The sequence below is a fragment of the Mesoplodon densirostris genome, chromosome 19, assembly GCF_025265405.1.
Source record: "Mesoplodon densirostris isolate mMesDen1 chromosome 19, mMesDen1 primary haplotype, whole genome shotgun sequence".
In the NCBI taxonomy this organism is placed as follows: domain Eukaryota; kingdom Metazoa; phylum Chordata; class Mammalia; order Artiodactyla; family Ziphiidae; genus Mesoplodon; species Mesoplodon densirostris.
Genome location: NC_082679.1, coordinates 59,142,580 through 59,156,354, shown reverse-complemented (window position 1 = coordinate 59,156,354; position 13,775 = coordinate 59,142,580).

Here is a 13,775-nt window from a genome sequence, read left to right as displayed (position 1 = left end):
TCGAGTCTGAATGTTTGCGAGCCCCTGAGTCAGGAGACACACAGGGAACTGGTTTTATGATGGTGTCAGCCAGGGCTGAGTGGAGGGACCAGCTGGCCTGGGGCACCCACCAAGGAGCACGCAGACCTCAGGAATGAGTCAGTGATGTGGGAATGAGTCAGGATGGGGGATCAGAACCTCACACCACCCCCTCCAAACAGTGCCCTCAGGCGGAGATTTCAAAAGTACCTTTGCCTGGTACTGACTCATCTGTGTTCTCATAGGTGCGTCCTGGGAGAGGATTGTGATCCCGAGAGCAGCCAACAGCACACAGTCGCCCCGATCTGGGTAGGCAAGGTGGAGGCTCCTTACGGCAGATAAGACTTTGAAACTGAATCCACCTGGGATATAGTCGGCCTTTAAGGAGGGTGAATGACCCACCAACGAGGGCAGGGAATGTCAAATGAGAGACACTTCCAGACCAAATGGCAGGTCACTTCAGAGGACATGACCTAAAGCCCCTGGGTTCACCAAAAGAGAGAGGGATGGACTTTCTCTTCGTAAAAAAATGTGGTTTCCTTTTGGATAAATGTGCAAATATTTAAAAACTACCAAGACGAGTGTCAAATTTCCAACCTGCCTGGGACCCCCGTGGTTGGACCCCGGCTGTCCCTTAGAGGGATGAGGCTAGAGTGCCAGGCATCGGCCAGATGACCAAAGCCCTCGTAAATCACGTCAAGGAGTTGAAACTTAATCCCAAATTTAATGGAAAGCCTTCGGTGGATGCTGACCAGGGAGCAACGTGATCAGGTCTGCATCTTAGAAAAGTCAGTTTGGCTACAGGGTGGACGATGGGTAGGAGGGTCCAAGACTAGGTGAGGAGTCCCACAGCATGCTGGGGGAGGGAGGCAGATTGTCTTAGGGGGCAGGAGAGGACAGCAGGGCCCGTGTAGCGGGGAGATGAGGGTGGCCCAAGAAATCTCGGGGGTGTGGGCACAGAGGTGGTCTGGATTGTCCGGGGGGAGATGTCAGTGGCCTGGCTTAGCAAATGGGCACGTGCAACCCTTCTGCAGCCCATGCCCTGGGCAGGCACTGCTCACGCAATCCTCCCTGCAAACCTCTATGGCAGGTCCATTATGATCATTTCCGTCCTTTTTACAGACAAGGAAACAGAAACAGAGAGCTTAAGCCCTTGCCGTGGTCATCTCAGTGGGACCCCATTCTCAGAGATTCCAGGGCTCCTTTGGAGGCAGACTGCCAGGTCTCGTGACTGATTTGTGCTAAGGAAGAATGCGTGTCTGCGTGGACTGGCCAGGGTCCGCTCAACCTCATTCAGGAACAAAGAACTCAGGTTCTCCTGTCCAGGCAACGGCCCCTAACTCAAACCTGCTCATGCTGCGATGGTGGCCCTGCAGAGTTGCCTCGCTGAGAAACGGGTGGTAGAGCGTTCCTGATGGGCAGCCAAGCTGGGTGGGTGCAGCCAAGAGCCTCCTGTCTGAGTGGACACAGCTGCTCCACGCAGGGAATGGACCAGACCCTCCTCCCGCCTCCCAAGGTCTCAGGCAGCTCTGATCAGGGCCAGCAAGGGTGCAGGACGCCCCTCCCTTCCTGCTTCTCCACCATCACCGGCGAGAGTCACTTAAGCCCTGTCCAGAGTCCAGCGGTCCTTCTGCAGAAGACCTGGCGGGGTACCGGCTGGAGGCCAAAGCGCAGAACCTCCCCCTTCCCCACCCCACGCCTCCCTAGGCGACCGCGAGAGCAGGAGACGCCGGCCCTGTGGGTTTGGGGCGCCCTCTGGTGGACATTTTCCACTGTCCGCTGTGTGATGCCGGCACCTGCCTCTGGACTGGATTTTTGGGTGTTTGCGGCAGGGGGGAACACGAGGCATGTGGGGAGAGGATCTTCTTTCTCCTCAAGCTGGGAAGGGGAGGCAGTCACAGGGGTAAGATGGCCGGTCCCCAGCCGATGAGAAAGAATACGCAGGGCAGATGAGCCTACGTTTTTCATTTCAATTTTTGTGTCCCCATCAATAGCGATCTGCCCTGCTGGGACCCCCACTCCATCCCTCCCACAGGCCGCCTTTGATCGCTTACCTTATTTACGAGTCACAGTAGCCCTCGATAATCACGGTACTAAAATCATTTCAATGAATATCACTGCTACTACTTATTTTATTGGATATTATTTATTAGCTATTGGAGTCACAATAGCCCATGATAATAGTATTAAAATTGTTTTAGTGGATATAATTATTCCTACTTATTTATTAGATATTATTTGAATGGCTATGCCAAATATTCTTACTTATCTGTGGGTATTTTATTCAATATTATTTGTTGGATTTGGAAATTTATTAGATACAGGATATTACTTACTGTATATCAGATATTACTTATTGGATATTGGATTCACAGTAGCTCATAATTGTAGTATTAAATTCATTTTTAATGGCTAGAACCACTCCTATTTATTTACTGGATATTTGATTGGATATTATTTGAATGGACAAAACTGACAGAACTCAGTTATGTGACCAAGCCTCATTACCTCGTTTAATCCTCCCTTCTATTATCAAGCCCATTTTTCAGATGAGAAAACTGAGGTCCCCAAAGATTAAGCCCCATGCCCAAATCACAGGCCAGCACTCTCCCACCTTCGCCTTGCGGGCCCCTCCCGCTGAGCCAGACAGCTTGCACACACACACACACACACACCCCATCCCCCCACCCAGCCCCAAGGCAGTGGTAAAGTTCTAACTGGGCTCCGACTAGCGCACGGAGCCACTTACCTTCCGCCACCCGCTGGTGCAGCTCTGTCCGGTAGCTCCTTACTTGAGAAGCGGCGGAGGCGAGGGCCCAGCCTGACACATGCGCACCGGAGTTCCCGCAGCGCCTTCTGCGCTGGGGGTGGGACTTGGGGATTCCCATCAACCCTCCCCGCGTGCAAGTGAAGAAGGCTTTGGCCGAAACCATCTGTGTGATCAGGAATGTTGATTAAAGAAAGGTCATTTCTTGGCTGGCGAAGAACAGCCTCTTCCAACAACATTCTTTCAAAACAAATCCATCTCAGCTCTGTGGGGTGTGCGTCCCAGGGTGCTGGTGCTTCATGAAGATCCCAGCACGTCCTAAGGGGCCCCTTCAGGTTTTCTTCCTGGAGACACACCTGAGCTAGACATTGGGCGGTGGGGGAGGAAGGGCGGATTAGCCCTCACTGAACACCTCAACCAGGTTTTCCAGGCCCTACGCAGGGTGTTTTCATTTGCTGTCTCACCAGCTCATTACCCGTGGGGAGACTGAGGCACAGAAATGTTAAATGACTTCCTTGCCCAGGTCACGCAGCTGGGGCATGACAGGCTTAGGATTTGAAAAAACCCACGATTTCCCCATTAAAGTGACCTTTGTATTTGGCCTGTGGTCCGCTTTGACTTCCAGATCTTTTTCTCCTCCACGTTTGCACAAGGCCAGTCCTATCCTGTCGGGCAGCAATATGCAGTGTTTAAGTGCACAGGCTCAGGGATCAGCCCACCTGGGATTTAATCCTGAGCCCACTACTCACCTGCACCAGGTAAATGCCTTCATCACTCTGTGCCTCAGTTTTCTCATCTGTAGAAGAGGGATAATGATAGCAGTACCTACCTCCGAAGGATCCTGTGAAGAGTGAATGAGTTAATATTTACATATGTAAAATTCTTAGAGTCTGGTACAAGATAAATGCTCAACAAATATGGGCTTTTAATCACTGATGTAGTTGCTCTCAGCCCTGGTTGCGAATCAACCCAGGAGCTTTAGAAAATGCCAACATGTGGGCCCCACCCCAGAGATTCTGATTTAATTGGTCTCAGGTGGAGGGAGGCCAAGTGTAGGTGTTTGTCAGAGCTCCCCAGGTGATGCCAATGCTCAAAGGTGATATGCAAAAAAAAAAAAAAAGAAAAAAAAAAAAGGCGAGATGCACCAGGCCAGAGTCTCCACAGCAGGGCTGGTGTTCTGGGCACCCGGGATAGTGGGCAGCACCCAGCAGGTGTCAGGAAATGCTGGAGGGCTTCCCAGATGCCCTGTGGGTCTAGGTTGCTCTTTATTCAACATCAAGATCACGAGTTTGGATCTCATCTCCCATCACTTAGGAGGGAGGTCACCCACTCAGACGCAGGTCATCAACCCTGAAATAAAGACAGGCTCTGTCCCATCCTGAAAGTCTGATCCAAACATGAAATCATCCCAACTCTGCCTCTGCCAAGGGCTGTGCAAGTTCCACCTGGACTACGCCAAGTCCCCGGAATTTCCGAGAAGGGATTTGCCCCGTTTCTTTCTAAGTCACCTGCTGCTGGCCCCTGGCTTCCCTGGGATGTGCCAGGAGGAGAAATTCAGGTCCAGTGAAGATGTTGGGGCAGGCGGAGGGCTCTGAGCTCCAGCCCACCCCTTCCAAGTCACCCAAATCCCTCTCCAGCAGAGGAGGTTGATACACGCTGGCTCTTTATACCATTTTACAAATGACTTCCACTCTCTGGGTCTTTGTTTCTTTGTCTGAAAATACTTTGTAGGTTTCAGTGAGGATTCAAATGATTGAAGACACAGAGCAGGGTTGCATTAAGTGGTGGTTATTTATTTCATTTTTATAAATTTATTTATTTTTGGCTGTTGGGTCTTGGTTGCTGCGCGCGGGCTTTCCCTAGTTGCGGCGAGCGGGGGCTACTACTCTTCGTTGCGGTGCGCGGGCTTCTCATTGCGGTGGCTTCTCTTGCTGTGGAGCACGGGCTCTATGCCTGTGGGCTTCAGTAGTTATGGCGCGCAGGCTCAGTAGTTGTGGCTCGCGGGCTCTAGGTGCACGGGCTTCAGTAGTTGTGGCGCACAGGCTTAGTGGCTCCGCAGCATGTGGGATCTTCCCGGACCAGGGATCGAACCTGTGTCCCCTGCATTGGCAGGCGGATTCTCAACCACTGCACCACCAGGGAAGCCCCTTAAGTAGTGGTTATAATACAACAGTCACACCCGTTGTGACGGGGGTGGCCCAGGCACATCACCTGATGAGGGGCAGCTGGCCACGCTGAGTGGGGAGAGGGCTGCAGGGGTTCAAGGCCCAGGTCTGGCCCTTAGAGGAGGGGTCAGAGGCTGGCAGAGAGCAGACACAGAAAGTGCAGTTGGCACCAGAGTCAGACCCATCCCCTGCTCCGTAAAATGTTCCTAACTGGGACCTGACTGTAGACAGAGAACACACTCAGGGACCACCATGGGTTCTGTTTGCAGCTCTGGAGCAAAGCATCCTCATCTCTGCTCTTCTGGCCCCAGCTGCAGATCCCAAGCATGGGGACCAAGCCAGAAAATGCTGCCCACCCAAGATGGCGTTTCCCCCCAGAGACATCAAGGGACCCACATTTCCAGAGTTCCTCCAGGTACGGAGCAATATGCCTACACAGGCATGACATGTATCTTGGGTAAGCCTCCCGGCAGCCTTTCAAGGAGATGCCAGCCTCTGCTCTCTGCTTTAAAGACAACTGTGGCTTGGAGGGGTTAGATGCTCCAGAATCTACATCCAAATTTGCTCAAGTGTGAAGCGTACCTTTTCTACTGTTTGCATGCTAGAATCAGATGTAGCTGAAATATCAGCTAGGGGTCTAAGGGACCTCCCTACATTATCTGGTTAAAACTATATGATGGAAGATGCACAAGTCTAAGATGCACAAGTCTAAGTCACGTTCCCTTATGGGGGGACAGGTCACTCTCATCTCCAGCTTGATGTCTTGTGACAAGGGGTTGGCATCACAAGTCTTTGTTGACTTAAACATTCATTTATTCATTCTTTGAACAAATATTTATTGAGCACCTCCTGGCCATGATATGAAGCACTACAGACCCAACAGGGAACAAGACAGACAAGGTCCCTGGGCTGACAGAGCCGGCATTCCAGGGTGTGTGGGGAGCCAGGTGAGCAAGGAAGAGACAAAAAAGTAAACAAACAACAATGATTAAAGACTGTAATAAGGGCTATGTATCGGTTATGTGTTGCTGCCTAACAAACACTCCTAGACATATGGCTTAGACAACCATCATTTATTTCCTTCCAATTCTGCAATTTAGGCCAGACTCAGCTGGGCAGTTCTTTTGCTGGTCTTGCCTGAGGTCATTGGTAGCCTCAGCTGTTATCGGGTGGCTTGACCGGGGGTGGGGTGGTTGGAGGGTTTCAGCTGGCCTCACCAGTGTCTTCTCTCTCTCCATGTAGTCTCTCGTGATCCAACAGTGTACCTGATGGCTTCCTTACATGGTGGCCAGAGGGTTTCAAGAGGGCAAGGCAGAGCTGCAAGGCCATTTGGGGTCCAGGCTTTGGAACCAGTGCTATGTCACTTCTGCCACTTTCTATTGGCAAAGCGAGTCTGCAGACCAGCCCAGATTCAGGAGATGGGAAAATGAACTCCCCCTTTTTTTGTGGGAGCAGCTGCAAAATGATATGGCCATGTTTTTCAATTTACTCCAGGCTCGGAGAGGCATACCAGGTGCTGAGGTAGGGCCGAAGTCGGAAATCAGGCCCACAGACATATTTGCTTAGTCTCAACAGTGTTACGCTTAAAAAAAAAAATCAAATTAACTTTAAGTGCAGAAACCAGAGCATTTCGTGCAAAACTCCAGATTGTCCAGCTTCTTGGGAAAAAAACAGAAGTTCTGGCAACACCTGACCCGCATTCCCACGTGGCAGCAGACTATTTGCTGAGCGGTGGCTGCCACCACCAGACGGGTATCAAAGTTCTCACCTCTCCCTGCTGATTTCTAACCCTGAGGCTGAGCGTCTGTGGCCAGCTGGGACTCTTCAGCTACTGTGGTTCTGACAGGAGAGCTAAGGAGGAAAGTGAAACATTGCTCCTACCTGTGGAAAAAACAGTAGACCGAGAAGAGCCCACGTTTGGTTATTGGTATTGTGTATGTCATTCATATTTGCAGAGAAGCAGCAGTTGGTTCTTTACACCTCTGCTTCACTTTTAGACCCTTTTGGCATCTTCCACCCCTTCTGATACAGAGCTGGAGGAAGGAGCAGGGAAGTTCTCCATAAAGACAAGTCATTGATGCTGTACCTGAAAGATGAGAAGCCAGGATGAGTGAAGGGGGGGGGCACAGCATATGCCAATGCCCTGTGGTCACAAAGGGCCCCTGGGGCTGAAGGGTGAGGTGTCAAGTGGCACAGGATGAAGCTGGAGCCGTGGGCAGGGGCCCCCTGGCAGTGGTTCAGAGGCCACGGCATGGTCGGGTTTCATTCTCCAGGCAGTGGAACAGCAGCAAAGGGCTTTTAAGCTGGGGAGTAACATGGTGGGATTTCCAGAGACTGAGAGAGCAGATGGGAGGGGGCTAGGATTTGGGGGATGGGTTTTTATAGAAGTTGAGCGGGATTGGCAGAGAACACTGGTGAAGACAAGAGGGTCTGTCTGTCAAGACTCCTGTCTGTCTGAAGGAAGCCTGGGTAAAGAGAGGCCTCCAGTGACTCAGGTGGCCCAGGGCCTTCTGCTGTAGCCTCTGTAGGGTAGGAAGTTTGAGTGACTCAGACCTTGAGGAGTAGGACTGGCAAACTCTGCCCAACGAAAGCCTTGGCCAACTCTGGAAGCAGATGCATCATTTCCAAGATGGAAAGAAGTCTGGGAGATGGGTGGGTCTCAGCTCTGGCTGACCATTAGAGCCACCTGGGTCCTATTCCTGGGCCCCTCCAGACTAATCAAGGTTGAACTCCTGGAGGGTGGGGTTGTATGAGTTTCCTATGGCTGCTGTAACAAACCACCATGAACTGAATGGCTTCAAACAACACACATTTATTATCTCGCAGTTCTGGAGGTCAGAAGTCCAACACTGGTCTCACTGAGCTCAAATCAAGGTATCACAGGACGGTCTTCCTTCTGGAGGCTCCAGGGCAGAATCATTTTCCTTCCTTTTTCCGACTTCTAGAGGCCGCCCACATTCCTTGGCCTGGGGCCCTGCGTCACTCTAACCTCTGCTTCTGTTGTCACCTCTTCTCTTTGGTCCTCCTGCCTCCCTATTATAAGAACCCCTGTCATGACACGGGGCCCACGTGGATAGCCCAGGATCATCTCCCAGCTCAAATCCTTAACTCAGTCACATCTGCAAAGTCCCTTTTGCCACATCAGGTCACAGATTCTCTGGTTCAGGGATTAGGACGTCGATGTATCTGGGGGCCGGAGGAGCATCGTTCCGTTAACCACAGGAGTTAAGGTATCTCAGGGTTTTTTCTGCAGAGAACGCTGAAAGGGAGGGCCCTGAGCACAGCTGGCTCTTCTGGCCATGTCTCCAGGCTGGGTGCTGTGTGGACCCATCAGAGTGGGGACTGTGTTAGTGCCGGTCCCCCTGTGTTCTGGCTGCTGACAAAAAGAGATAGCATAAAGGCGAAAGGACAGTTGTAGGAAGAACCTGGGCACAGGTATCAGATAGACCTGGGCCCAAATGCCAGCTCTGCATCAGACCAGCCACATGACTTGGAGCAAGTGACTCAAATGGCTTGTGACGTTCCTGTCTCTTAGGGGAGGGTCACGATGATCTCTTAGGAATGCTGTGAGGATAACCAGCAGCAAAGGACCCACCACTGTATGGTAGGTGTCCGAAGGATGCTGTCCCCCCCAAAGTCCCTGAGCAGCTTAAAGGATGGGGGGGAAGGCAGCTAAGGGGCACCAACACCCCAGGCAGGTGATATCCCCTCTTCCTCCCAGCTGCAGTGGGGAAACACAGCAGTGGCGGCGATGGAGAATCTGGCCGGGCTGGAATTGTTAGTCAGTTTCCCCTTTCCTGGCCATAGCTGATAAGTATATCCTGCTGGATAAAAATACATCCACCCTTACGGTAAGATTCCCAGGCTGGGAATTCTCCGAGCACCCCGCCTCCAGCCTGGGGGAGCGCAAGTTGCCTTTCCCTGAAAACATTTTAGGAGTGGCTCTGGTTCCTGGGCGAGGGGTCCGGCAGCCCTGCCACACTCTGGGACGGGAAGCAGCAGGCCAGGCTGGGCTGTGGTGCAGGGCACCCTGTTAGTAAGTGGCAGTGCCGACGGAGCCGAGAGGCAAGAGCCCTGTGACCAGCACGGGGCCTTGCTGTGCGCTGGCCGGGGCTTGGTGCCACGTGGTAGCCCCTTCAGCTCGCACTATGTCCCCAGGATGGTCTCGTTGTCCCTGAGGCACGGGAGGTAAGGAACTACCCCAAGGAAGCATTGGTGGTGGAGACCGGATTTGAACTCAGCCGTCTGGTATTTAACAGGTAGACTGGCTCCTGCTGAATCAAATTCAGAAAAGCTGTTCGGGTTTTCAGTTTCCTGATGGTGAGGAAGAGGTCTGTGGATCACCCCAGATGCCAGCTGACACACACACAGGTGGCAGACCTCACACACCAGACACGTGGCGCTCCCGCCCGGGGCCGTCTACAGTACACAGCGCTGGGGGTAGGAAAGTGGATTCCCATTTCCTCAACCTTCCCAAAGACCCAGCAGCTAGTGTTAATCATTTTTCTGATTTGTTCCCTATATTTAATCCCTCATCCTTTTTTTTGAGGCTAACGTCACATAACACAAACCATTTGAAAGTGTGCAACTCGGTGGCATTCAGTACTTTTCACGACGTCGTGCAAGCATTTCTATCTTCTTCCGAAACGTGTTCTTCACCTGAAGGGAAACCCCAGGCCCATGAGCAGCTGCTCCCTGTTCCTCTCTCCCTCCAGGCCCTGGCAACCATGAATCTACTTTTGGTCTCTAGGGATTTGTCTTTTCTGGACATTTTGTATAAATGGAATCATAGAATACATGGTCTTTTGTGACTGGCTTCTTTCACCCGGCGTGTTTTCAAGGTTCATTCATGTTGGAGCATGTATCAGTGCTTCGTTCCTTTTTACGGCTGTATAGTATTCCACTGTATGAACAGGCCACATGGTGTGTATCCATTCATCTCTTGGTGGACATGTGGGTTGTCTCCACCTATCAGCTAATGTGAGCAGTGCTGCTGTGAACATTGGTTTGAGCCCTTGTCTTCATCTTTCCTGGGTATATATGCCTGAGAGTGGAAGTGCTGGGTCACATGGTAACTCTCTTCAACTTGCTGAGGAAACGCCAAATGGCCCCCCATAGCGGTTGCACCATTTTCCATTCCCACCAGCAGTACACGAGGGTTCCAATTTCTCTACACCCTCAGCAACACTCGCTATTTTCTGTAGCTGTTGTTTCATGATAGCCATCCTCGTGTGTGCGAACTGCTATCCTTCACCGTGAAAGTGGAGCTGAGATACCACGCAGCCCCACCTCCACAGATCCAGCTGAGAAAGTGGATTACCAAGGGGATCCTAGAACTCAAACCCTCTGCAGCCCCGGGGGTGACTTTATTAGCAGGGAATGCGTTGCACGCAGAGAAACATCCTTGGGTGAAAATGGACTGGGGCCAGGGGAGGCCACTGACACAACTCTTGGAAAAAATTCGTGGGGACAATGAGGATCATGCCCTACTCACACTGAAATTTCAGAAGCTGCTCCAAAACCTAACAGGCAGTGAACATGAATGAACTCCTCAAGTTCTCCAGAAAGCTACAGGTTTCTTTTACAACAAAACAACAACAACACACACACACACACACCCCCTCACTCAAAGTTGGTTTTGGTTTTGGTTTGGTTTTGTTTATTTATTTATTTATTTTTGGCTGCGCTGGGCCTTCGTTGCTGCGCGCAGGCTTTCTCTAGCTGTGGTGAGCAGAGGCTACTCTTCGTTGTGGTGCACAGGCTTCTCATTGTGGTGGCTTCTCTTGTTGTGGAGCACCAGCTCTAGGCTTGCAGGCTCAGTAGTTGTGGCACTCAGGCTCAGTAGTTGTGGCTCGCGGGCTCTAGAGCGCAGGCTCAGTAGTTGTGGCACACGGACTTAGTTGCGCCGCGGCATGTGGGATCTTCCCGGACCAGGGCTTGAACCTGTGTCCCCAGCACTGGCAGGCAGATTCTTAACCACTGCGCCACCAGTGAAGTCCGGTCTTGGTTTTTTAAAAAATACCTTGGCTCTCATCAGCTTCTATTCCAGCTGAAAAAATGGTGGCGGCTCCAGCAACGAACCTCCTATTTCAGCTCCCATCGAGGAAGTCTTCCCTGACTGACCCCTTCAGCCACAAAACTGTTTGATTTTCCATCCTTGGCCATTAAGCAAACACATGAGCAGCTTTCAAGAAGGTCTGTCCCCTTTCCAGAGAGACAGGCTGTTGGTCTGCCTGGCCTTGAATCCAGCTCTGCCCTCCCACCACTGAGCCTGAGTTTGGGCCAAGTGATAACTTCTATGGGCCTCAGTTTTCTCTGCTGTAAAATGGGTTGTTGTGAGGATGAAGTGAGTTAACACGTGAGGTGCTTAAAGCAGTCCCTGGTGCACAGTTGGTCAAAACGAGGTATGTGTCACTCTCTGAAGCCAGCAACAGTATCAGGAAGGTGACACGGTCAACCCCCATTGTCCCATCTCCACCTGCATCAAAACTGGCAAAGTGCCCCTCCCCCACCACCTACATCAGGCAATCTGGGGTCTATTCTTGCAGAACTGGGTTCCTTTGCAGGGCAGGCTTTGAGCAGACTGACATCTCAGGTACTGTAGACATAAAAGGGACCTGGCAATGATCTGGTCCAGGGTTTTATATAACAAGGAATTATGTCCTTGCCCTCCAGACAAGGAAATCCAGTGACTTAAGTCTCATTTTAGAGACAAGAAATGGAGGCTCTGGGAGGGCAGAGACTTCTAAGGTTTCCCAAGGGTGAGTGGGCACAGCCAGGACCCCTCGGAGCTGCTGGTGGAGGCCTGGGCATCGCAGGGCCGGGCTTCAGGCTCCGACGGCTCCGACTACACCCTTCCGCAGACAGCCAACTTGGGCACTGGTTTCTGGCCAAGTCTTTGTTTAAAGAAAGGGTTCCACAGCAACCTTCCCACCCCCCCAAAGATAAAAAGGCTGGCAGACCGCTGGACCATAGAACCTTCTCGCTGTTATGGAAGGTGGAAAGAATTTAAAACCAACTTCCAGAACTACCTGACGCTATGCTGTACGACTGAAGAGGAATAGTCCATTTCTTCTTCTTTCCAGGTGACTTCAGGAGTGATTCTGGCAGACTTCATGTACGTAACCTTGGCATTACTGGGAGAGTCTCTCTTTGCCCCGTGTCTTCGGTGGAGATCTGCCTGTGACATTTTTCAGAACCCCTGGTCTTTGTAGCTTTGTAGTCTCTGGGCATGAGAGCAAGAAGAAATTACAGAGAATTCTGTTTGTCAGAGACAGAATTCTCCAACATATAACTAGACCGTTGAGGTCAGGATCCTCTATTCCTCTTAAGTCTAGTTTCGTTCTCTCTTCCAAGGAAAGTACATTTGAAACTGTCTTTTGGGGGAGTCAGAATGGGGACTTATTCTGATAAGGGATGGAAGACACCAAGGCAATGACTGTGGAGTGTGGTGAAGGAGTGTATCTCACACTGTGAGCCAGGATCCAGGGAGCTGACACCCAAACCGTTTAAGATGTGGTGTAAAAAAGATAATTTTCCATTCAGAAGTCAAGCCAAGCTGTATCGACAATGCTAATTTAGTGGGAACCACTGTAAAAATCAGAACCAATTACAATGCCTTCCCCATCAAATTGTTTTATTAGGTTAATTAAACAGCTTAAAGACGATTCATTTGTTCAGTACCCTTCTAGAAAATATTTCAAGTTTTAAATGAACTTCCAGTACATAAAACAAAATTACTTTACCATAGACAAATTTCAGATCAAAATACAACACTCTGTTTCTGTTTTCTTACAGTTATAAAATCCAGTCAATACAAACTACATAAAAAAGATAAAACACTTTCACTGATCCTTGGTACAAGAGAACAGCACGAATGCAGTATGTTCCCAAAGCACAAATCCTGTGCTCGTGAAACGGGGTGACCCCGTAGTTACCCCACAATAAACCAAAGCTTGTAAACAAAGTGCGTGCTACTTAATTTTAAGAAAGTTAACATAGCCTCTTTGCATCAGTATTACTTGTAAACCATAAAGCAACTTTGTAAGAAAGGTTACTAATTCAAAATTACTTCAACTTCACTAAAATTTCGTACCAGCAACGGAATAGAAAACTACTCCACAGAAGAAACGAATACACTTGTACCACAGGATGTTTGAGATGTGACGTTTCAATGAAATCACATTAGCACAATTTCTCTGCTATCCTACTGAATTCGGGGAGGATAATTCTACAAATTGCAACTTCCCAGTACTTGAAATATTTTGAACTTTCCATAGCATGTCTTTTGTCTAGCTTATGTATATTTCATTGCAAATCTCTGGTTTTTTCAGTAGTAGGTCTTTCTTTAAAGATCGAGATACCTCATCTGAACACACGTAACCTCATCTGAATACACGTCTAAGTAGACTGCTCAACTTGGAATCTTACCAGATAATAAAAGCTGCAGGATTTAAATTAAAAACTCTTCTGTATGTACCATGTCAGAAAATATAGATATGTTAATTAAACAAAGACTTGCATTTAAGAGGATGAATTTTGATATGGTATTTTGGGAATCTGGTATTCATGGACTTTGCTTTATGGTATTAAAAGCACCAAAATGACAAAACAAGAGTGTGCTGAAAACTGGTTCTTGACAAGGGCGACTGTCACATATGGCGGCTGGTGCCGCACAGGCAACCAGGCAACAGGAGTGTCGCTGGTTGCTCTGCCGGACCAGGGCCCACTGTTCAGCCCTGAGTCTGGGAAAGTCAAACTGAATTTATGGCCCTGTTTCAAGGAGTTCCCTTGGTAGTCTTCTCTCACAGCGGAAGACTGGGATC